At 37.8% G+C, this 26,058-nt stretch overlaps 1 long non-coding RNA gene across 2 annotated transcripts in view; it reads left to right on the top strand.

The window, feature by feature from the left end:
* Positions 1 to 24,888, top strand: part of LOC139079419 (uncharacterized) — a 48,929-nt gene extending 24,041 nt beyond the window's left edge. The window contains exons 3-7 of one of the 2 annotated variants that reach the window (XR_011533057.1): positions 830 to 5,074; positions 9,123 to 9,203; positions 11,308 to 11,467; positions 12,125 to 14,731; positions 21,459 to 24,888. This is a non-coding gene — a long non-coding RNA (uncharacterized lncRNA). Of the gene's footprint in view, positions 1 to 829; positions 9,204 to 11,307; positions 11,468 to 12,124; positions 14,732 to 21,458 lie in introns of both variants that reach the window. The other variant, XR_011533056.1, reaches the window with a different exon arrangement.
* Positions 24,889 to 26,058: the final 1,170 nt, after the last annotated feature.

Raw genomic sequence — 26,058 nt, 5'->3', positions numbered from 1 at the left:
GATAGCCAAATTAAGACTAATTGGTTTGTAATGTAAGTCTAGTTTCAATAAATAGGGCCCAATTATTTACATACATACAGCAAGAATAGCGATTAATCATATAGGCTCTTTTAAATTTGCTTTGCAGGAACTTTTCATAAGGAATCTCAGATTGAATTGTGAAGGCCCCTTGAGGCCAGGAACTCCAAGCGAAGGACTTTGTCATCAGACTTTATCAGTAATACCTATAGATTTGGGTGGATTTTTCTCTTCTCACTGTCCCCAAAATATTGAGGTTCCAGACACCTGCCAGGGAAGCGACATTCCTTACTCACCTGGTAAGGTTGGTGAGAACGCTGTAAACAAGGTACCAGGCCAATATTTCCAAGTGGTTTTATTTTGTAAAGTTCAATCTTTGTTCCTCAAACACTGTCTGGTCATATCTGAGTCTGCATGTTTCTCTCAAGCATGACATTCCATTCAAAGCTTTGGTAATATAACCAATGTTTCTGATTGTGTCCTTTTATAAGGAGAACATATTCTTATTGAACTTATGCAAATAACTATATTGCCATGAAAATAACAATAGTTACTCACTAAAAGTTTCAAAATTCTGGAGGGGCCAAGTAGGGATAAAAAGATAAATGTTTCAGTTTTGCTAACAAAAGTATATTTTATGAAATTGCTGTAAGTCATAGTTAGCTTGACAGAAAAGAGAAAAAGTTTTGCTTAAATCTGAAAAAAATAAAACATTAAAAATTCAGCAATATTTCAGATGAAAAGTTGTAAAAATGATAATCATCCTTATTTGTTCGTTCAGTCCTGTATAATTAACTCTTTTTTTTTCCAGGAAGATTAGCTGTGAACTAACATCCGCTGCCACACCTCCTCTTTTTGCTGAGGAAGACTCGACCTGAGCTAACATCCATGCCCATCTTCCTCTATTTTATATGTGGGACACCTACCACAGCATGGCTTGCCAAGCAGTGTGTAGGTCTACATCTGGGAGCTAAACCAGCAAACCCCAGGCCACCAAAGCAGAACGTGTGAACTTAACTGTTGTGCCATGAGACTGGCCCCTAATCAACTCTTGATCTTGATCTTTTGTTAGCAGTTTCCTGAAGCCATCAGTTTCCCTGTTAGAGTCCTGTAATTTCTTACCTAGTTCAGTTTTATGATCTGAAAGTTTATCAGAAACCTGTATTTTAGAGTGTCATAGTGCTTTCCACGATTCTCTCTGAAGATGAAACACACTTGCAAAAGTATCAGAGAAAAACAATAACTGTCTGCAAATGACAAAAAACTTAAAAATGACAATTGAAGAAACTTGGTTATTTCTGTGACATACTACACTTTAAAATAATAACTAGAATTAGGACTGATAACCGAGATAGATCAGAATTTTGTGAATGTTATGTAATTTTTAAAACACTTATATCAATACATTTACCCACAAAATATCATAGGTTCCTGTGAAACAATGCTTACTTATCCATTTAACCATGGTGACAATTAAAGGCGAATGCAGAAGATTAAGTAGCTGTAAGAAAAACCTTAGTACCTGTGATTAAAGACCTGATAAACACAATACAGGAAATTTGTTTGATAAAACATAACATTCCTACCATTCTGGTAGACTACTCAAAGAAAACAACTTTTATAATCTCTTTATCTAGAGCAGACTAAAAGTGTAAGAAAATTATCCTTTGAAGAGAAGGAAAAAAACCATATTTTAATTTCTCACTAGCATACTTTTGATATTAAAACTCATTTACTTAATTAAATTTATTGTAATTTTAGCAAACTTGACCATGCAAAACTATCTTCTCAGGGTTCCTCCTCAACATTCCTTGTATAAGTTTCTTTTTTACATTCAGAATGTGTCCCATGCCACCCTTTATTTTTTTCTTCCCAGTAGTTTTTGACAAATTTATCTTTTCTAACCAACGAAAGAAAAACATTTCCATTCTTTGTATGTTCTTTTCTGAAGACATATGCTTACTTTCCTTGAATACAAAAATGTTTTCCTTAATTTTTGGTAACTTTAATTACGTATATTGATTAGAATTTTTAGCACTTATAGACCTTAAGTTTTAGTGAAAACTAAAAAGTAAACAAGTACAAACTGTCTTTTACATTAGCATTCTGTGGCTTGGCAAGTTTGTAAGTACTTTTTATAATTTCTAGAAATACGTTACTTCATAGTATAATCTTTTGATAAAATACAAGACATGTTTACCATTAATTTCTTTGTTATAAGAAGCCAAAAGTAGGTAAACATATCTTTAATAATTAGTGTCTAGTATTTTCTTTAGATACTCTATGAATTTTCATCATTGAAATTAACCTAGCAAAACTTCCAAGTTTTAAGTTCCCAGAGCGATTTTGGAAGTTATCTTAAATAAACATAATTATTGTTAAAAAATTCACCCAACACTCTTATATTTTACCACATCTACTTTGTTTACCTATTTCCAATTACTTAGATTGCCTATTAAAGACTTTGAGACATCAGAAAAAATCAGCTATCATTTTAAGCTACTATTTTTGTTACCCAGTTTTGTAATAAAGATAACATCAGCTTATTTGACCAATAAATGTAATGTAAAATAAAGGCTGCATCATATCCAATGTTGATAGTTCTGAGGGCATATCCACTTTAATCAAACCAAGAATCATAAATAAGCTTTCCTTCACAAAAGATTATTTCATATCACGTTAACATGAAAGACATTTGGGTAGTTTCTATTGCATTTAGAAATAATCTAAGTACTTACTTTAAGCCAATTAAACAGAGCTCTTAATTTTGGCCATACCATCCAGAGGTAAAATATCACACATACCTAACATACATACACACACACACGAACACGCAGGGAGGCACAGAGACAGACCTTATACCTTCTCTTAAATTTTTGTTCTGAATCACATGTCATACAAAACTCACTCATTTCTGAGAAATATTTACATTTCAAAGAATGAGAGCACAAAATGTATATCATAAAGGCACAGAGAAAAGCAGTCATTTTCCTCAAGATGGAGTTTCTGGTGCATACTTGCCTTAGTTTCTAATGTCTCAATCTTGTCTCAATATCTAGGATAATTTTGAGAGGAGTAGGGGAGGACTTGGAGTTGGCAAATGAGTTTTGAACTGCTTTCTAGAACCATACCTCTGGCTTTGCAGAGATGTACAAGACAAAGACAGTTGCTTCCAGTTCCCCAAAGAACTGGATGACAGCCTCAATGACAAAGGAAAAGGTTGATTCACCATTCCAGCTACACTTTTCCACTTGCTTTTTTATATCAGGGAAAATTTTTAACTTAAGAGGTAAATCAAAAGATTTGGATGTTCTAAAACTTCAGGACAATGTATCATACCTTTAAAAGTCTGTACAAAGCATTTAACAAAGATCCTTTTTATCCAAGTGTACAATTTAACCCTAGACCAATTTACCTTGGCCAGGGGAAGCTTTCATTGTATTTTATTAGCACCTGATATTAGCCTCTACTTTTTATCTCTTACAGTGTGGGCTCAGGCAACCCTATTGACTTCCCTTTTTAAAGTTTAATTAATACTGTCTGAAGGGCAGATTTATGTGCTGTCTTACACTCAGGCATGGGAAATGCTCCCTTTCCCCAGTAAGACACAATGTCTATCCCCACAATACAGTCTATAATACAATCAGGCAAAAAGAGATGAAATGACGTCACATAAAGCCATAAATATGTCAATTTTTCTACAAAACTTTATCTGAATTCTATCAACTCTTATACCTCTAATCAAAGCTTTGATTAGGACTTTATCAATAGGACTTGGTCTTATAATTTTGGATAGGGAAAAGAGTCCTATTCAGACATTTTAAAACATACTCAGGCAAAGTTGTTATAACATCTTTGTATAAAATTAGCTCAAACATTCTAACCTTTATAACCTTATCAACACTTATACTTTTACATTTTCTCAATTTAATTGTAATCTGAGCCAGGGTCTTAAGGTTAGAAAAAAGTATAATGATACTTTTTTGCATTTCCTTTTTTTTTGACTTAGCCTTTTTAGAGACACCAATAAAACAATTATGATGAGAGCTCTCACAATTTTATCCCCCAATTTAGAAGTTTTTCCAATTTAATTGATCCATCATCTGGCCACATTGACGAGTAGGATCTTAACAGCGATTCATATCATTAAGCTTAACCATGGGTGCAAGAGGTATCCCCAAAAGAGATCCAGAAAGTTCACTCCAAAAAATAGTAAAAGAAAGCAAAGACCATCATTGCCTAATAAGCAATGAAGGTTGAGATGACAAAGGCCCCTTATGACAGTGATTGGGTCTCCTTATGGCAAACTCCCCTGAGAGCTGACACAGATGGACAAAGACAGTGTGTCCTGAAACCCCAGTCTACTCAACTGGCCACCAAGATGCATGCCAGTATGTGCATCCTCTGGCTGGAGGAGACCAGAAAGTTCACAAAGCCAGGCTCTCAAGACACAGAATAAGACAAAAGAAACACCTTATCTAATATGCACATTAATAGTTTTAGATAAGCCTTGGATTTCTTGGAGCCAAATTAATACCTAAGATGAAGGTGCTGCAGGGTTGGGGAATATTGTGGTTTATGGAGTACCTTGTCATTGCACAGACATTTTCTTCAAGTTGGTGGGAGACTTGCGTCATCTATCCTGTTCCGTGACTCAGTTTATCCTTTCAAGGGAGACTTCTTGAGGTGGCAAGCACCCTAATGGCTCTTAACTGCTCAAACCATGCTCACCAGATTTGCAGCCATTTTGGCTTCCGAGATGCCCTTAGCAACAGCTTTCACCTCATGCACATATTCCCAGACATCAAACTTATAAAGATGCCTGTGTCTTATGACAAATGACAAAAAAAGACAGAGTCAAGAAAAATAATGACTAATCTCTTGGAGGAAAAGGATCAATAACCAATGAGTATGCAAACCAAATCCTAGAGTCGCTCAGTCAAAGAAGGTAGCTTCACTAATATTTTCTCCTGCTGCTCTAAATTTAAAAAGGGAAAAAACTCACCAATCTCACTTCCACTGGACCCTGAAGGCAGAGATCTGGGAGACTGCTGTGGTAAGAACTCTTACTTCTTGCTGGCTCTTGTCAAGGTTCTAGGATCTCTCAGCTGCAGTAGTCCCTGAGTGAGCAGTGTCCAGCCAGTTAAATTTTATCCCTTCTTCGTCACCAAACTGTAGGGGAGGGGAAGCTTTCCTCTACCCATGCTAGGTCCTTCTGGCTGGTCTATAAATTAAATTGACATGAGACAGAATAACAGGAGAAAATCAAACAAAGCTTTATAAAATGTATACATGGGAGAGACCCAGAGAAACCGGTAACTCAAGAGAACTGCCAAGGCTGCCACCTTAAACATCATCTTCAGCTACAGACAAAGGAAGATGTTGAGGGGAGGGGGGAGTCAGTTATGAGAGATTACTAGAAAACCACAGTGAACAAGAGTAATATTATCATGCAGATTTAAGTCTTTGTCTTCCCCACTGATATGAGTTTCTAGAGATAAAGTCATCCCTCTCTTCCTGGTACAGAGAGGGAGATATCTTTACAAGAGGAGATTTCTCTTACAAATGTAAATGTCTCTTACAAAGGGTAACTTCTACTTCTGATTGGTTTTTAGAGCTTCTCCCCTGTCTGCAGTTTCTTAAAAGTAACCAACCCAAAATAATCCTCACACCAAAGAGACACATTTTTGGGTGGCCAATTCTGATCCCCCACAGTTACTAGATTCTATGGAGAGAACTAAGACAAAGAAGGGAGCTGGAAAGCCAGGAGATGCAGTTGTGAATAAAGTGGCCAGTGATTACAGTGTGTCGCCTCTATTTTTCAGTCATGTTTTTTTGTGGCTCTCAGCATTTGTTCTTCCCTGTTCTATGTCTTTGTCTCTGTCTTCCTGTGCCCTTCCTTCAATTCCAGCTGTGTCCGTGTGTTCTTTTACGTACTCATCTTATGTCTACTTGGCCCAATTCCACATGATCCTTTAACTCAAATCCCTATTGCTGACTGCAGTTTAACTTCAGTGTCTCTTAGTACACATCTCTGACATGCTCTGAGGGCTTCAATTGGACACTGAGTAGACAAAGCCCTTCCTACAATAGCCTCTGACCATAAGATGCTGTTATGGATGGATTCTCTTGGTTACATATTTTCACTTCATCAACTATCATTTGTAAACTGAGCATTGCAGGACCTCAATTTAAAATATGCTACTTTGAATATATATTTTATTGTGCTCTATGGGGAATTTATTGTTTTGGAGAAGTGGATTAAAGATAAGGAAGCTATTCCCCCTTTCTTGGAGGAGAGCAAGATAAGAAGGCAAGAAGCACATGTTATTTTTGATAGGCAAAGATTTATAAAAGGGAAGAAATACAGAAGGATAGTACAGTTATGCGTTGCTTAATGAGGGGGTTATGTTCTGAGAAAAGCATCATTAGGCAATTTCACTGTTGTGTGAATATCATAGAGTGTACTGAAGGGGAACAAAATTTGCGCCCCAAAATGTGTCTCTTTAATGTGAGAATTATTTTAGGCTGATTATTTTTAGGAAACAAAAGACTCAGAAAGTTTTTCTTGTTGCCTCCTCCTTAACTGCCTACAACAATTCAGATGAAGAAAACTTGTCTCAGGAAGTGAGCTATCACACTAGCGTAACATGAACTGGGTGGTAGACTGAGAGGAATCTAGAAAAGCCTGTGTGTTGAGCTGCCCTCTGTGTTCTTCTCTTTCTGTGTGGCCAAACAAACACTTGTTTTACAAACCCTTGCCTCTTTTAACCTACCTGTGAATTGCCTTCACGGTCTTTGAAGTCACTGATTCTCTCCAGCAGCAACATCTTGTTTTATCTTTAGCTGAGAATGGTATTTAGGATGAAGGTTTTAGCTATTTTGGTGAGTTATTTAGTTTTCCCAGGTTTCTCTCATGTATACACATTATGAAACTTTTGTTGTTTTTTTCCTGTTAATACGTCTCATGTCAATTTAATTCTTAGACTAGCCAGGAGAACCTATATGGGTAGGGGAAAACTTCTGTCTCCCCTACAGTACTTACACAAACCTGGACGGTATAGCTACTACATACCTAGGCTATAGGATACTAACCTTACCAGGCCACCATTGTATATGCTGTTCATCAGTGACCTAAACATCATTGTGCAGCACATGATGATATTTTTAAATATTAGTATATGACATTTCCTTGAGATTTCCTGATATGCTTTAATTTAGGGTATATATGTTTAAGAGAAATAACAACAGTCCAAAAATCAGTTTTTTTGATTTTCAAAATAGACTTTTAAAACTTATTGTAGAGATAATGGAGAACAAAATTTTTGGTTTTGTTTGGAAGTGTGAAATTTTTGAATATCAAAAATCATGGGCATGACTGACTTGGGTTTTATGTAATTAGATTGGAGATAAACATTCTCTCTCTGTTTTTGTGATCATAGAGGAGACAAAAATCTATATGGGTTGGCAGAGAAAAGGAGAGTCAGTGAGGAGAGCAGTAAAGTGAGACGGTTGTGGGGATATCTGAGAAAGGGCTCTTAACCCTGATACATCCTCCCTTCTGGACCACATCCCAGAGAACTGGTGAGGACCTAAAGCCAATGGATCATCTAAAAACCAGTGCCTTACTTTCCTGAATGGGATGTGGGAGACAAAAGTTTGTTAGACTCCACTTCCCCTCAAATTCTGTCATGCCAGAGTGTTGTGTCAACAGTAGAGTAGAAAATGTTGCCTGTTCAATCTAGGTAGAGAGTTCTATAATGGTCCCCAAGTTTCCATATACTGCTAAGTGGAACAGAAGAACATCTAGAAGATTCTTGTTTCCCACCATTCTGAGGGATGTGAAACTGGCTGAGAAATGGCCAAACAAGTTGAAGATACTTCATGGTAGTGATGCCGGGGACACAGCATAGGCACTGAAATGAAAACCAGTGATACCACAGAAAATCGGATGCCTCACTGGTATGAAATGAGAAGTGTTCAGACTGGAAAACAGATGGGGTGATACACAACTTAGTGGATACTGGATGATATAGATACATCTGGGGACAGAACCTGGGCGCTGAGTCAAATCCAAGGAATTTGGATCAACACAGAGAAGCAGGAATAAGGGCAAAATCTGGAGTTAACTGAGTTTACCAAGAACTGCCTTAGGTTAGGATTTTTGATGCCAGGAGAAGTGATGATTTCAGACAGAAATTAAAAGAAAAGTAAAGTTACATTCTTGGCACACCTGAGCTTGTGTCGTGGGAGGTTCCTGCCCAACACACATGGCTAATTCTATACCGTCTTCACTTTAAAGGAAATCGTTTGCTATCATTTTATCAGAGGTGATTCATCACGATTCTCTGACAAATGGTACATGTTTGATAATCTCCTGCACATGGCCCCAAAATAGCTAGAAGCATGGTAACTGGAGAGAATCCACATTTCAGCTTGATTATTTTGGAGGATTATATTTTTGATAAAATAATTCTGATTACACATCACAAGTGATTGTAAACAGCTGTTTTAATCTCTTAGCCTCTGAGCCTTCCATGCTGAGTCCCACATTACCTTTGATTCATATGTCTGTAATTTAGTCTGATGGGATCTTCAGTGATTTAAAAAAAATCCTTGCTCTTTCTTCCCTCCATGGTCATCTCTCCTCATTCTGATTTAGTTTTAGCATAGATATGACTAGAATACACCTGCCTGATCAGCTTCATGAGCTAGCTACTTCACATTAAAATTTTAAAATACTCCACACATGTTGAAATGCTGTATAAACCTTCAAACATTCCACCCTCACCCCATCCCACCCAACTCACAAAAGCAGGGAGAGAGAGAATGCTGTGCCCTCTTTTCAGTAATTATGTCCAGACAAGACCCTGCCTGGCCAGCAGGATATGATGAGAATGGAAAACAAATGGATTCCAAATTTCTAAAGCGTAGTGTACAAAGCATAGAGACGGAGAGAAGGAGTGTGCTCCATCCCTGTCCTTTCCCCCTTTTAGTCCTGCCAGACATTTCCTTTGTTCTATTTTCTATCTCACTGAGATTAAAGTGCTGATCTCCCTCTTTTTGAAAATGATGTCACTTTTTTTTTTTCCTTGCCTTGGCAGAGAGCAAGTTCATTACAAATCTGCTGTGCGACTGATGGCTTTGAAGAGATAAGGCAGAGGGGTAAAACACATTTGGGAAAGGTATGAAACTCAAGAGACAGCTTGACAATTAAACTGGCAGTAAGAGAGCTGATGAAGGATAAGGACAAACAGAGGCTGGCTGTAAATATCTCTTCCGTATTCTCTTTTACTGTCATTGGAAAACTATTTTTATTTCCTTGATAGTTTTACCCTGAAGCAATGCCATGGGCTAAAATGCGTTTTGTGTTTTTTCCTGATGAGATCTATATACTTTTGATGACATTATTTCAGGCAGGTCATCGTGGACATATTTGATGCTTGGGATGGGGAAGACATTTCCTTTTGTGGTAAGAAAAGGGGAACTATTGGGCACTGAATCTGATTTACTATAATTGCTGATCTTTGGATTACGTCGCAGTTTCTATAAGAAGTATCTCAGACGTAAAACCAGCTTGAAAGCATAATAAACATTCTAATGCCATTTATGTTTAAAATTATCAATAACAGAGGCAGAGCTTGGGAATTTAAAGATCCAATTGTAGTGAAGACAATGGGCATACAAGCGATCACAAACACCAATTTACTGAAGTGTTTGACATCTAGTAATTACACACACACACCTACATGAAGCCCCACCTACATGAAGCCCCTGATGCTGATAGTATTGTATGAAAATAACACCATCATCTTTATATCTCTAACTGGATTTCAGCTTTTAAAAAGTCCTTATCTTTCTTATGGATCAATATTCCCAATCAAAAGGTTTTTTAAAAATGTGTTTCTGGGTTAGGGATGGAGGTGGGAAGTTGCAGAGAAGTGAGTAGTAGGTAATGGGATGGAGAAGGGACCACGGAGACAAATATTTGCCAGATTGGAGCATATATGACAAGAACGCGATTCTTCTTTCTCTTCTTCTGTGGCCCTTCTGTTCCCTATTGTCACCATCACTCACCTCCAGCCTTCACTTTTAAGTAATAACAGAAATATTTATGACTGCATCTTGCATGTCTGAGGAGGATGGAATGTATGCGGCAGGTGTTCTTTCCATTCTCCACCTCCCATTCCAGCAACATATTACATATCAAAAAGTTTTTTTTTTTTTAGTTTCTCCTTGGTCTTGAAGAAGTCCTTCCCCAAAGCAGATACTGTTATTATTCCACTGTCCACACCTCCTCCACAGTATCTCCACGGGCTCCCATTGCCTACAGATAAAAATCTCAGCTACTTAGTCTTCCACCTTCTGGTTTCTTCCAACCTCTCCACTCTTGCTTCTTGCCAAACATTTCCATGCACTATTTATTTGAGTCCTAACGAATGGCTGATTCCTGAATGCACTTGGCTATTTCGTTCTTTGCTTACACTTTTTCCTCTGACTGGGATGCTCACTGGGCTCTCTCATATCTGGTGAATATCTCCATTTGCCTCTAATCTGAGCACCAATAAGACCTCTTCTGTGCAGGGTACCATTTCTTCAGAAAGAAGTGATCACTTCTTCCTTCTGGCCACACTTCACCTTCTACTTCTACTTTGAGTTTAACATCTTTACTGTATTTAAAAATTTATATGCCATGATCTGGGTGGTAGGATACTCCCAGCAACTATGAACATGCCTAGTCAAAAGTTAGCACTCACTTTATGAATGTTTGGAATAAATGGATATATACAACCCGGTGTTTGAATGCAGGCAAAAGGGCTTCAGGACTGTAGACCTGCTTTCTGAGTTTCTCAGTTAAGTATGTATCCTTTTCCTAAGAAAAGAAAAGCCCAAATAGGCTTGGAATTAATAAAAACCAATACTAGATAAATATTTTTTTTTAAAAGACCCAGATAGGATGGTGTTTTGGAATGCCATGACTTGTGATAACAAGCCATAATTTTCTGTGTCAGTGCTCAATAATTTCTCTCATTGTTCATGAACATTAGCCATGGTGTGTGAGCAACAGGTCCCCCAGAACTCTCTATCCTACCTTTCAGATTTTGTGTATAAGCACAAATAAAATATGTTCAAGCGAAGCAACAGTGGTAATTAAAATGTCTTCGATCTATCCGAAAGCATGCCTCACTCCAGATTTGGTAATGACTATCTTTTGATATTCTAGAAAACCTCTTCTAACTTTTGAACCTCTCTTTGTTGTTGTCATCTATTTTTGCTTTGTTTCTCCAGTATTTATAGAGTGGCTGAGTCAGGTCGGAGCCTCAAGCTGATCGTGGTTGATGCCGAGCGTCCCCATGAAGCTGGTGTCCTGCGCTCAGCAGGTGCATTATTCAGAGCAGAACCTCCTCAGCATGAGGTGAAGGCCAGAAATGTGGATGCTGTAGACGACGTTAGTATCTATATATTTTTATATTTCACATTTTTCTCATTCCACTCAAGCACTTTTCCTATCCACATGCTTTAGGACTTTCTGACTCTCTCAGCTCATCTTGTATTAATGCCAGAATCAGCACACCAATGACTAGCATCACATGTGGAATTCCAGAAATCGAGGACTCTATAAAGTCTTGGAAAATTAAAGGGGTAATGGAAACCCTCAGAATGTTGCTAGAGCAATGATAATTATTTGGTGAACCTAGTGCCAGAATAATTTAAGCACTTAATATAGGCCATATATTTTTATAGATACAGGCATACCTCATTTTATTGCACTTCACTTTATTGTGCTTTGCAGATATTGCATTTTTTACAAATTGAAGGTCTGTGACAATCCTGCATCCAGCAAATCTATTGGTGCCATTTTTTCCAACAGTGTTTGCTTACCTTGTATCTCTGTATCACATTTTGGCAATTCTTGCAATATTTCAAACTTTTTCATTGTTATTATTGGTGATCATGATCAGTGACCTTTGATGTTACTATTGCAATTATCTGGGGGTGCCACAAACTGTTCCCATATAAGATAGCGAATTTCGTTGATAAATGTTGTGTGTGTTCTGACTGCTCCACCAATCAACTGTTTTCCTGTCTCTCTTCTTCTCCTCAGGCATCCTTATTCCCTGAGACACAACAATATTGAAATTAGGCCCATTAATAACCCTACAATGGCCTCTAAGTGTTCAAGCGAAAGGAATAGTTGCACGTTTCTGACTTTAAATTAAAAGCTAGAATGATTAAGCTCAGTGACGAAGGCATGTTGAAAGCTGAGATAGGCTGAGAGCTGGGTCTCTTGAATCAAACAATTAGCCAAGTTGTGAATGCAAAGGAAAAGTTCTTGAAGGAAATTAACTGTGCTACTCCAGTGAACAGACAAATGATAAGAAATTGAAACAGTCTTATTGCTGTTATGGAGAAAGTTTTAGTGGTTTCGATAGAAGATCAAAACAGCCGCAACATTCCCTTAAGACAAATCATAATCCAGAGCAAGGCTCTAACTTTCTTCAATTCTATGAAGACTGAGAGGGGGAGGAAGCTGCAGAAGAAAAGTTTGAAGCAGCAGAGTTTCGTTCATGAGGTTTAAGGAAAGAAGCCAACTTCATAACATAAAAGTGCAAGGGGAAGCAGCACATGCTGATGTAGAAGCCACAGCAAGTTACCCAGAAGATCTAGCTAAGATAACTCATGAAGGTGCCTACACTAAACAGCAGATTTTCAATGTAGGTGAAACAACTTTATGTTGGAAGATGCCATCTAGGACTTTCATAGCTTGAGAGGAGAAGTTAACTCCTGGCTTCAAAACTTCAAAGGACAGGATGACTCTCTTAATAGGGTCTAGCACAGCTGGTGACTTTAAGTGGAAGCCAATGCTCATTTACCATTCTGAAAATCCTAGATCCCTTAAGAATTATGCTAAATCTACTCGGTCTGTGCTCTATAAAAGGAACAACAGAGCCTGGATGACAGCACATCAGTTTACAACATTATTTACTGAATATTTTAAGCCCATCATTGAGAGCTACTACTTAGAATAAAAGATTCCTTTCAAAATATTACTGCTCATCAACAATGCACCTGGTCACTCAAGAACTCAGAGATTGCTAGGAGATGAATGTTGTTGTCACACCTGCCAACACAACATCCATTGTGCAGCCCATGGATCAAGGGGGAATTAAGATTTAACTTTTCAAATCTTATTATTTAAGAAACATAAGACTATGGCTGCCGTAGATAGTGGTTCCTCTGATAGATCTGGGCAAAGTAAGTTGAAAAATTTCTGGAGAGGATTCAGCATTCTAGATGCTATTAAGGACATTTGTGATTCATGAGAAGAGGTCAAAGTATCAATATTTACAGGAGTTTGGAAGAAGTTAATTAATTCCAGTCCTCGTGGGTCACTTTGAGGGGTTCGAGACTCCAGTGGAGGAAGTAACTGCAGAAGTGGTGGAAATAGCAAGAGAACTTGAATTGGTAGTGGAGCTGGCAGAGGCGACTCACTTGCTGCAATCTCGTGATAAAACTGTAACAGATGAGGAGTTGTTTCTTATGGATGAGCAAAGAAAGTGGTTCCTTGAGATGGAAGCTACTCCTGCTAAAGATGCTATGCAGATTGTTGAAATGACAACAAAAGATTTAGAATATTCCATAAACTTAGTAGATAAAGCAGTGACAGGGTTTGAGAGGATTGACTCCAATTTTGAAAGAAGTCCTACTGTAAGATGCCATCAAACAGCATCGCATGCTGCAGAGAAATTGTTTGCCAAAGGAAGAGTCAATCGATGCAGCAAACTTCATTGCTATCTTATTCTAAGAAATTGCCACAGTCACCACAATCTTCAGCAACCACCAGCCTGATCAGTGAGCAGCCATCAACCTTGAGGCAAGATCCTCCACCAACAAAAAGATTATGACTTGCTGAAGGCTCAGATGAACATTATTTTAGCAACAAAATATATATATAAATATATATTTTTTTTGAGGAAGATTAGCCCTGAGCTAACTGCTGCCAATCCTCCTCTTTTTGCTGAGGAAGACTGGCCCTGAGCTAACATCTGTGCCCATCTTCCTCTACTTTATATGTGGGACGCCTACCACAGCATGGCTTTGCCAAACGGTGTTATGTCCGCACCCCGGATCTGAACCGGCGAACCCTGGGCCGCCGAAGCGGAACATGCAAACTTAAGCGCTGCGCCACCAGGCCAGCCCCTCAAGAGTCTTTTTAAAAAAACAAACAAGCAAGCATTATTGGTAGATAAAAGAGGCGCATCATCTACTCTTTGCTCTCAAAAAATATTTTTGGAAATCTGCTGTCTTAGTTTGGTTTCACCAAGTTGCAAAACAGATCCAGACACAAGGATTCAAGTGCAAGTTGTTTATTTGGGATGTGGTCCCTGGAAATGCTGAATATTGAAGTGAGGAAGTAGAACAGGCAAGGGAAGGCCATGGAAAGCCAAGAAAACGTGTGTTACAAAGGAGGTTCTCAGTGAGATAGATTGCAATTTAGTCCTGATGGGGCTCTCTAGGAGCCAAAGTATCATGCGAGGCTTGGGGTCATCCTACCTGGGGGATGAAGGAGCTGTGGCATTTTATACCAACTCCTGTCAGTCCTTGGCCAATGGCTGTTCCTGGGGACTTTCCTTTCCTGGTACTTCTACAGGCGGAGTGGGCTCTTATGGCTAGAGAAGAGCAGAGACACTGGAAATTGGAAATCAGCCTGGTAAGCACTGACATGGTAAGACCCAGGGGTATGTAGATCTGGCTTTGACACCTTTGGCTCCATGTGCTGACAACATTCTTTCAGTCAGAAATGGTTTGAGTCTCTTAAATACTAATTTCTACTGTAATATTGAGTGAAATCTCCCTGTGGAGAAGGCACACTGCATGTTCCCAACAAGGCTTCCCAGCAACATTAATAGCAATGCCATTAGCATGGCCTCTTAAGCAATTCATGATGGTTCAAGAGTGCTAATAACAAGCCCATAAGCCCGTGCAAAACACTGTGGAAGGCACCTTAATCATGGCTGACACCCGACAAGCAGACACGGTATTCATGCGACACTCTTAGAAATTCATCAATTACAATGCAATTTTTGCAGACTCTATGATTCATGTTGATGAATATATAATAGGTGCTCAATACATATTTGTGCAATGAATTATTGTTATTGGTATTTCCTATTATTATGACCCTTCTTGCAGAATCATATAATGCAACTTTTATTCTAGAAACTGTGAATGCATTCCTTAGGCCAAGCAAGGATTTCTTCATCTGCATTTACCTGCTGACTACTAGGAAGTATGGATTTGAAGCCTGTGATAGAGTTAGGGAGATTTAGAGATGTGTTATAAGCAGCACTTATATCACAATAGCCTCTTTAAATTTCTATGATGCTGTGATGAAATTTCCTGGCCAGAGCCTTTACTAAGGCCATTTTATATGTCAAATTGCAGTCAGTCAGGAGGTAATATTTAAGACTCTTGTGAATGTCACAGAGAAAAGAAGACAATGCATTAGCCAATAAATCTGGTGAAAATCAGGATGAGGAGAGAGGTCCTGGCTCATCAGTATAAGCAGGAATTTCCCCACGAAGTTGCTGATTTTACTAGAAAATTTTAATCTAAACAGTAACAGACAAAATTGACGTGAGATGCTTTTTACCTTCAACAATTACCCAATTTCAGTTTCCCTTGGTTTTGTTTTTCATCTCATTCATATTGTTTTATATGCATTTTCATAAGCCATACAACATCATTTCTTACAAAGAATTATTAATTGATCTGAGAGCTTATGATGACCAATTTAGGAATTCAAAAATGCTCAGGAGAAACAAGTCTCGTCTTCCGTGATCTCCAATTTTTTCTCTTTTAAAACTAGATTAGTAGTCTGCCAAGAATTCATATAATCAGATTACACTTCTTTTTGAAGAAGAAAAAGATTACCCCTGAGCTAACATCTGCCACCAATCCTCCTCTTTTTGCTGAGGAAGACTGGCCCTGAGCTAACGTCCATGCCCATCTTCCTCTATTTTATATGTGGGATGCCTGCCACAGCATGGCATGCCAATCGGTGCCATGTCCGCACCTGGGATCTGAACCAGCGAACCCCAGGCCACTGAAGGGGAGCATGCGCACTTAACCGCTACGCCACTGGGCGGGTCCCCAGATCACACTTTTTAATGTGAACAAAAACAATTGTTCTAGACACACGGTCTATTTATTTTTAAAGCCCAGGTTGTCCATATTGCTTTACACTCATGTTTGAGTAAGTTTTCACTTTCTGTTCTTTTGTAGGTTTGGTACAAAATGTTAACTTCATCATCCAATGAGATATTGTTGTCTTTGCTTGTTTGTTTTTGGAGCAGGAGGATAAAGGGAAATATAAAGCAGGCCCTCCTGAGCTTTTGTTTTCTTTTTGTTTTGTTGTTGTTCTGAAGCTCCTCTGTCGCCCTTGCTCATGAAACACATAGAAGTATCTGATATATGCCTCTGATTGTAACAGGGCAACAAGAATCAAGTAGGGAGCTGTGCATGTAATGGGTTCACTTCCATCTCCTAGTGGCAAGGAGCAAAACAAGAGAAATGACTTGAATGAGGGCACCAGTCCTCAGTTCTCAACTCTTTTAAGATTTTAACAGAAATGCCAGCACCTGTACTACCACCAGAAACAAACATGCAAGCAAAGAAACAGAGATTGGTAACATTTTGAATATCAAGATTGGATAGGAAGCAAAATTTATAGCACTCTTGTGAAATAGTCACTCGACAAATCCAGCTTTCTGATTAGGAATTTTAACTGAATTGGAGAGAGCAGTGCTTCCATTGTCTATATTATATCCATGATCTGGCTGCCGAATGAAATCTTCAACAGAAACATTTGTTCATTTGTCCATTCGTTCTTTTCCATAAACTGATCGACTTGGGCATTCAGATTTTTGAGCATTAATTTAAAAAGCCCCATCTGTGAAATCATGTATTTCAGAAAGGGTATTTTATTTCTCGTCTATTTGTATTTCTGAAATTGGTCACATACGGAAAACTTCAATTTTTCAGTGGAATTCTTATTTATTATCAAAGGCAGCTTTTGTGAGTAAAGCAACGCTTTCTTTTTAGACAAACCAAATTTGTTTGCATATAAACTATAATGTGAAAATTAATATTGTACTGTGTTTGCAATACTGTGAAAATACCGGGATTTTATTGTGACTAATTATACATCTTAACTTATACTATAGTGAAACATTTAGCTGAGAAATATTCTGGCTTTACACTTTCTTTTAAAGTAGAGGTGTGAGTTTTTCTATTTTGGCTGTGTTCCAATTTGTGCAATAACATTACATTTTCTTTTAAAAAGTCCTCTGTTTTGAACCTACCTTTCAGTTTCTTGTCTAGAGTTCGTATTTACTTGAGAGATGGTCAGAGATACTAAGAAGATGACAGTCCTACAATGAGCTATGGGATTCTTCGAGATGAAAAATAACAATTGGTTATTACATATATATGTTGAGGGTTACAAACCGTGGCCCCACAGGCCAAATCTGCCCTGAAGACTCTTTCTGTATGGACCTCAAGCTAAGAATAGTTTTTACATTTTTAATTTTTTTTTTTGAGGAAGATTAGCCCTGATGTAACATCTGCTGCCAATCTTCCTCACAAAAAGAGCCCTGAGCTAACATCTGTGCCCAGCTTTCTCTACTTTATATGTGGGACACCTGCCACAGCATGGCTTGATAAATGGTGTGTAGGACGGCTGCTAGGATCCAAACCAGCGAACGCTGGGCCACCAAAACAGAGTGCGTGAACTTAACCACTGCACCATCAGGCCAGACCATACAGTTTTAAATGATTGAAAAAAGAAGAGTATTTTATGACATACAAATTACATGAAATTCAATTTTCAGTGTCCATAAATAATATTTTATTGAAACACAGTTGTGTTCATTTATTTACAAATCATTTATGACTTGTATGTACCACACAAAAAAGTTGAGTAGTTTCAATAGAGACCATATGACCAATTAAGCCTAAAATAGCAACTATCTGGCCCTTCACAGAGAAAGGTAGCCAACCCTCATCTCTCTCTTTCACTCTCCTGTACATACAAAGATATAAATATATAGATCATAGATCTGTCTATACTTATCTATGATCTATCATAGATCTATCTATGACATATCCATCTATGATCTATCTGTCATAGATCTATCTATATCTACATATCTATGATCTATCTTAGATTTACCTATATCTATCTCTGATCTATTGATGATCTGTCTATATATCTATGTCTATATGTCTATATATCTATATGTCTATGTATCTATGTTCAGCTACCACAGATCTAGCTATCTATATCTATATATCTAGGATCTATCATAGATCTATCTATGTATATTCATCTATGACCTATGCATGATCCATCTATTTATATATATCTCTATATCTATGTTTATCTATTTATATCTGTATCTATATATCTATAGGAGAGAAGGAGAAGAGAGAGAGAGGTTGACCATTTAATTAAAAAATTAGTAACTATCATTTAATCTCAAATATGTTTGAACGTGTTATACTAATATGGAGAACTAAATTTATAGCAATCGGTATTCTTGTCCTAATTTACACTTCATGTAAAAGTAACATACAAATTAGCAGACAGGAGGCTTCTCCCTGTTGTCCCATGAACCCATTACCAGCCTCTCCTCATTTAAATAGATCCACTGCCTCCAGGCAAAGATGTGGTTTGCACCATCAGCCAGAGACTGAAATTTAGATGAACTTTTGACATGGCATTTTTCCAGTTATCATACAAGCTCACATGGTCGCACAAAAAGCTTTAAATTTGCTGTATTTCTAAAAGAACACAGTGTGTGCAGTAACTGTCACATTCTATACAGACATTAGTGACATATATTCACAAAGCAAATCAGTTATTCCTCCCCTTTGCCCAGAAATGGAAAATCATTCGATCACATAAAAACATTCTGATTTTTGTAGCTGAAAATATGAAGCTGTCTGGTGAACTTGGTATTTATTTCTTTTAAAATCTCCTTCCGCTAATTCTAATGGCAGAATAGCAAATATTTACACATAGAGGACCACCATTGTTTGCTCCATGGCCGTAACCACTTTCCTGAACTAGGAAAACCACAGAGAATGGATCTTTTGGGTTCTTGCTCTGTGTGCCTACTAAGTACTTTTGTGCGAACAATCTATTAGAAACATTCTTTCATAATTTAATTTATGTGCAGTTTGGACTGATATTAAATTGTGAAGAGACAAAAAATTTGGTTGTTATTTTTCCTAAGTCAATGTCACCAAAGACCTGTACTTATAAATGCTTAAAGTAAGTGGATGGTACTTTCCAACTATTATCAATAATCAAAGTTAGTTAGTTTTCAAAAATAATTGTCTTACCAGATAATTCAAGCTAATATCAAGATGATTTGGTTAGCAAAGACATTTAACTATCATTTAATGATTTTAAATACCATGACATTAGGCACATGTTAAAATTGTGCTAAAATAATTACTTGCTATTTCTTATTCCGAGATCACCTTGTAGGTAGGCTTATATGATCATAAGGACTCTTTGAAATCATTATTTGCTCTCTGTGCTATTAATAATAATTTTTCTGTGTTGAATAAATTGAAGATAAAAATCCACTCTTTAGGTATGCGAGTTAAGGGTAATCTTTTAGGAATGTAGGGAGGAGGCAAGAAAGGAAATAGGGGAATTTACATTTCAAAACATTGCCCAATCCTGGCAAGACAAATGCCAAAGCAAAGACTGAGGAAGGAAGGCACCTTGAACCAAGTTGCTGGCGGAAGGTAGAATTGTCCTTCCCTTCCAGACAGTCTGTTCAACTAATCCCATTTGGGGGCCAATGCACTATCTGTCTTTCATCACCCTTCCAGTTCCTCTCTCTATATTCTTCCTGTCTACCCACAAGCACTTCAGAACATTCTTTATTTGAATACAGTGAAACTGACTCTTGTCTGCAAGCTGCCACTTCTTTACTGGTGAAGGACATAGTCCAAAGTGAGATAGGCCCACTCAATTTATTTCATCCTTAGCCATTGAATCAGTTGGAATGCTATTGAAAATGATACTTTCTGGTATATGAAACAATCCACTTGGACACGATTCTTGAACTGAAAACAGGTTATCATCTTTTTCTTAAAAGTAGGATTCATTCTTACAAAAAGTAAGTTTTTAAGAGGAGGAGTATTTGATTTCTCACAGCATTTGATATCTCTAATGTCCTGTTCAACCTAAAGGGTATTTCTTTATTTTCTTTTAAAAACAATTGATTAGAAAAAGAGCGAGTGCAAAAGAGGAGAAAAATGGTGACTTAAATGTATATGAAAAATACTTCCTCTCTTAACCATTTGGATGCATATAACTTTTAATACTGTATTTGTTTCTCTTATCAAATTCTATCCATGTTGAATTTTTTTTTAAGATTTTATTTTTTTCCTTTTTCTCCCCAAAAACCCCTGGTACATAGTTGTATATTCTTAGTTGTGGGTGCTTCTAGTTGTGGCATGTGGGACACCACCTCAGCATGGCCTGATGATTGATATCATGTCAGCACCCAGGATTCGAACCAACGAAACACTGGGCCGACTGCAGCAGAGCACACAAACTTAACCACTCGGCCACAGGGCCAGCCCCTATGTTGAATTTTTTTTAAAAAATAGCCCCTAAACATTACCCTTATTAAGTTTCTGGTGTATAGAAATTATGTCTATATTTTCTGTCCTAAACTATTAGAATAACGTATCACACGACCATATACACAACAGCCACATTCTTGTTCAAGATGCTTTGGAATTAAAAGGCAGGTTTTAATTCCTACTTGCATCTGGATAACGAAATCTTTAGGTTGGTTAGGACTAAAAGCACCATAGACTTCTAAGATAAATTAGTTTCATTTTTATTTTTATTACTGTATTGCCAGCTTCTCTTCCAAATTACATTTTTAATAAATTTGATCTATAGCTATTTTGAAGGGTGAAAACCCATAAACACATCTTTCTGCTTTAATTGCCTTTATAAAGCACTTACTCAAAAGGGCAGTTTTTCTTCCCAATCGTGCCACCAGTTTTTGTAAGTGAATCTGCCAGCCTCTCAGGATTAACTGAAGCTCACGGCTGAAAATGAATCACATACTGTAGGGCATTCATATATTCACACTTAAATTTATATTGGAAAAAAAGAAGAAAATAATTGCCTTTTCAGGGAGGCTGTGTGACAACTACAGGTAACATTAACATTCTCATTTCTTTATAGTAACATATTTATTATATTCTGCAAATCATGGCCTCATTGTCAGATCACGCCTGTCTGTAACTTTCAGGCAGTTAAAGAACCACACTTTTGTCCTAGAACAACAGGCTTGAGCAAGTTTCCTACCCTTATTTGTGCGTATACTCCACCCTAGGTGACCTCATCTGGAGTCATGAACCTACATTCCATCTACAGACCCATGACTCCATCGTTTGGATCTCTACCCTGGGTTCTGGCGCATGTAGCCTGCTGCCTCCACTCCTTGAACTGATGCCTCAAACCCAGCATGTCCAAAGCGGAGCTCTGAGTCCATCCACAACCTGTCATCCGCATCTCAGTTCACAGCCCCAGCAGTGAGTACTCAGACCCAAAACCTTGGAGAAATATTTGACTCATTTTTATCTCTCATGTTCCTCATCTAATTTATTAATAACTCTAATTGGCTCTATCTTTACAATATAAATATGTACACACAGAATCTGACCATGTCTCAACATCTACTGTGCTAACACCCAGACTAAGCCTCAATCTTCTCTCACCTGGACTGAAATATGCCACTGACAAGACTTCCCTGCTTCCAGTCAATTCTCCAAACACCAGTTGTAGTGATGGTTGACAGTGTAAATTAGGTAATTTCATACCCTTATGCAAAACTCGTCAATGGTCTCCATCACACTCAGAATGAAATCTAAGCACTATGTGCTACAACGCTATATGCCAGCAAATAGCTGTCTATTTCTCATGCTCACCTCCTTCCATTCTCCTCACTTGTTCCTCTGCACACGGACCTTCATGCTTTCCAGGTGTAAGCCAAGCCCATTCCTGCCTTGGACCAGGGGAGTGCAGGGTGGGGTTTCCCAGAAAGGCAAACAGGGTGCCGTTGGAGGCCTCAGGGTGTGCTTTGTGGCTTCAGGTGGGTGGGGGGAAGTTAGTGAGGATCCAGCTGGAGGGTCAGGGAGAAGATGGGACTGTGATGCACTGAGCATCAGGAACAGCTCAGAGGATGGTGGCATCAGGCCCCAGACACTGCTGCCTGGAATACTCTTCCCAGAGGAAGCTTGATCTCTAGGGATCTTGGGATTTCTACTGGATTAGCAGGGGAGTCCTGGGATGAGAAATAGCTGGGTGCCCTGAGTGGCAGAGGCCTCTCATCACAGATCTGTTGGTAGGTAAGGAGTCTGGCTCATGTCACCTATCAAACAGTCTCAATCATCATAGCCATTCTCCGCAGACAAGTTTCTGTTCCTCCTGTCTGGAACACTCTTCCCAAGATTTTTGGTTGGTTCACTCTCCTACTTTGAATTTCAGCTCAAATATCAATTCCCTTGGGAGGCCTTTTCTATCAAATCTAGCCCCCCACTACCCCATTCTGTCATTCTATAATCTTGCCCTTCTAAAATTTTTCTACATAGTTCTTATCACTATCTGATTTTTCATCATATTTATTTTTCCATTAGTTTTTTTATTGGTTTTTTTTTTTTTTTGCCCCTACCAATAGAACATTGGCTCCATAAAAGATGGGAAATAATCTCTTTTTCTTCACTGTATCATTTTAGATTTTTTTTTTTAAGATTTTCTTTTTCCTTTTTCTCCTCAAAGCCCCCTGGTACATAGTTGCATAATTTAGTTGTGTGTCCTTCTAGTTGTGGCATGTGGGATGCCACCTCAGCATGGCTTGATGAGCTGTGCCATGTCCGCGCCCAGGATCTGAACCGGCGAAACTCTGGGCCACCAAAGCAGAACATGCGAACTTAACCACTTGGCCACAAGGTGGCCCCTTTTTGATTTTTTGAAAGAACAAATTAATCCCCCCACATGGGAATATTTGATTCCACAACTGTGGATTTAGCCCCTGGATACCAAGTAAAGAACATAAATGAAATCTAAATACCTCAATACTAGGCTCAACATGGTGAATGTACCCAGTACCTTGGTCACAATTCCCTCGGGAATTGCAAGGATGCAGGAAGGGAGAAGTAGGGAAAAAGTAGGGAAAGCAATGTTGAAACATTGGTATTCTGGGGAATGTCAGATGCTTTTAATGTATGGAGTCAAAAAACAAAAGATCAGGCAAGAGCATCCCACTCCCAATGGCATATAAAAAGTAATTGGATGAAACTGGAAAGTGAAGAGCAGGAATCCATTGTCTTTATGATTTGCCGTACAAACTCAGCAGTTACCATGGACTGAATGTTTGTGTCCTCCTGACATCCTTATGTTGAAATCCTAACCCCCGATGTGACTGCATTAGGAGGTGGAGCCTTTGGGAGATAATTAGGTCATGAGGATAGAGCCCTCATGAATGGGACTAGTGCCCTTATAAGAGGTAGAAGAGCTAGCTAGCTCTCTTTTCCAAGATGTGAAGATACAAGTTGAAGTCAACTTCCTGCAACGTGGAAGAGGGCCCTCATCAGAACTGTACCATGCTGGCACCCTGATCTCAGACTTCGAGGCTCCACAACTGGGAGAAATAAATTTCTGGTGCTGATAAGCCACTTAGTTTATGGTGTTTTGTCATAGTGACCTGAACTAAGACCGCAGTCATCACATCGTAGGGGTTGTAAAAATCCCTGGGCAGCATTTTAACAACGCACGTTCTTTACTCCACCTCTGGAATAATTCTTTAGCCACAGAGCACTCCACTCAGGTGAATGCATTTTGGAGAATGTTGACTGGGAGCAATGAGCTCTCTAAACTATTTTATTTCAATAGGGAAAGGGGAAATACTAATTTCCTCTAGATGCACAATAAAAAATTATTTTCAAGATCGTCAGGATTAGTGATTAATGAACAATAAGGTTTAGGAAATATGAATTCTACCTGATTTATTTCAATGTGTTCACAAGGCATTGTTTTTATGAACTTATTGTTAATGTACATGGATTTTATTAAAACACTTTTAACATTGCCTCAGCCTCTTTGTTGGTGAAAACTGAACAATTACAGCATTTCCATCACATGATTATTCAAACAAGTGGTGTAAAACACTAGAAAAGTGTCTGGTATATTGTAACCTCAGTAAACATTAGTTATTATTGTTAATATAATTTTAATATAATTTTAAATATTAATTTGGTTGTAGTTAATATAATATTAATAGAGATAATACTTTAGATAACTTTTAAAGTTTTGTTCATATGACTATTCACCTTCTTAATTGCTTAAAATAGGTTTTGCTTGGGGTATTAAACTACTGTCTACATTTTCACAAATTCTGGGTTAATTAGGTACAAAAACATTCTATATTATAAAAATCTCTTAAAGTCAACATCAATCAGTATGATAATTAGGCTCATTTCTATCTCTGAGTGACTGGAAATTGATATTTACTTTTGAATTCAGGCTGTTAAATTAATACATATACATAAATGCATATATATAAATATATTTATATATATTTCATGCATTTTAACTGTAGAAAAATCAGAAAAGGGAGAAAGAAAAAATATTGCCTACAATATTACCATGTAATTCATTAATGTGTTCCATGCAAAATTTCACTTGATCATATGTATAAAAATTTTACAAAAGTGGAACGGTACAAAAACAGCATCACACCTTATGTATTATTTGTTTTTTCCTAATAAAATATATTTTACAATTCATTTGATCTTAGTTTTCATTTCATCAGTTCAATTATGTGCCTCCTGGAAGCATGCCTCTACAAGGAAAGTATGAGAAGCATTTCATCAAGGAGAAAAAAAAGTATTGTGCCCTAAAGTAAATCTTCCAATGTGACATTCCGGGATTCTCAAGGATGAAAACATTCCAGGTATATCATTCCCAGAGTGTTTTCGAGTGAGGACAGTGAGTAAGTCTTACCTGGAGCTGCCCGATAGCACACTTTAAGGGTAGATAACCACTCCTTTAATTATGCATAGTGGCGATGATATATTTGAATAGCAGCAAAAGAGAAGTCAAGTAACACTTAATCTCCTTTAATTATGTATTATTCAGAAAGAATTATTTCCCTAACAAGAACTGTAGCTCAAAATTGCAGCTCCATGCTGTTAGCATGGTGTTTAACACACAGCTCAGCTCCCAAGCGCTCAGGTGGTTAGATAACACCTTTGCATAATATTCTAGAGCATTCTCTTTTAGTTGACAAGTGAGTAGAAATCATGCCAACATTTCTTTCTTTTCCTTTTTTTTATTTGTTGCAGCCTCATGCTCTACAGACAATACACCCATCCTTCAACTATACAGCCTCAATATAATTGTATTTCCCTTTATTTCTCACTTTTATGCCTTTGTTTTGAAAGGCAATGGTGTGTAGATAAAAGCTTAGGAGTAAGATAGACAGTGAATTGAATTTCAGCTCTACGTTTGCTTGCTGTGTGACCTTGGGCAAGTTATTTAACCTACCAAATTTTTGATTTTCTAATTTGTAGAATGAGGATGATGATATTTTCTATAATTTGGTTGTGAAATTTGAATAATAGGAGGTCTAGAGATCATCTGTCACCCTAGGCAGCCTCAGTATTCTTTTCTTTTCTTTCCTTTCATTGTGGTGTACTTTTCTCAATTTGTGTGTGTGTGTGTACTTGTCACGTCCCTTTTGCTTTCGCTTTTTCCAGAGTGATCTCAGCTGCATAAAATATGATGGGGCCTATCCAGCTTATCATTGTCTCTTTTTCATCTTTACATTTACTTTCTTTCAAATACAACATGGTTTTTCTTTGGAAAATTTCTTAAGATTTCACATAGAAGTACATAAAAAAAAAGTTCCATCTCAGCCTCTTATCCATTTAACT

This window comes from Equus przewalskii, chromosome 25, assembly GCF_037783145.1.
Source record: "Equus przewalskii isolate Varuska chromosome 25, EquPr2, whole genome shotgun sequence".
Taxonomy (NCBI): Eukaryota; Metazoa; Chordata; class Mammalia; order Perissodactyla; family Equidae; genus Equus; species Equus przewalskii.
The sequence above is the reverse complement of the archived record's forward strand: the minus strand, read 5'-3'. Positions and strand labels throughout refer to the sequence as shown.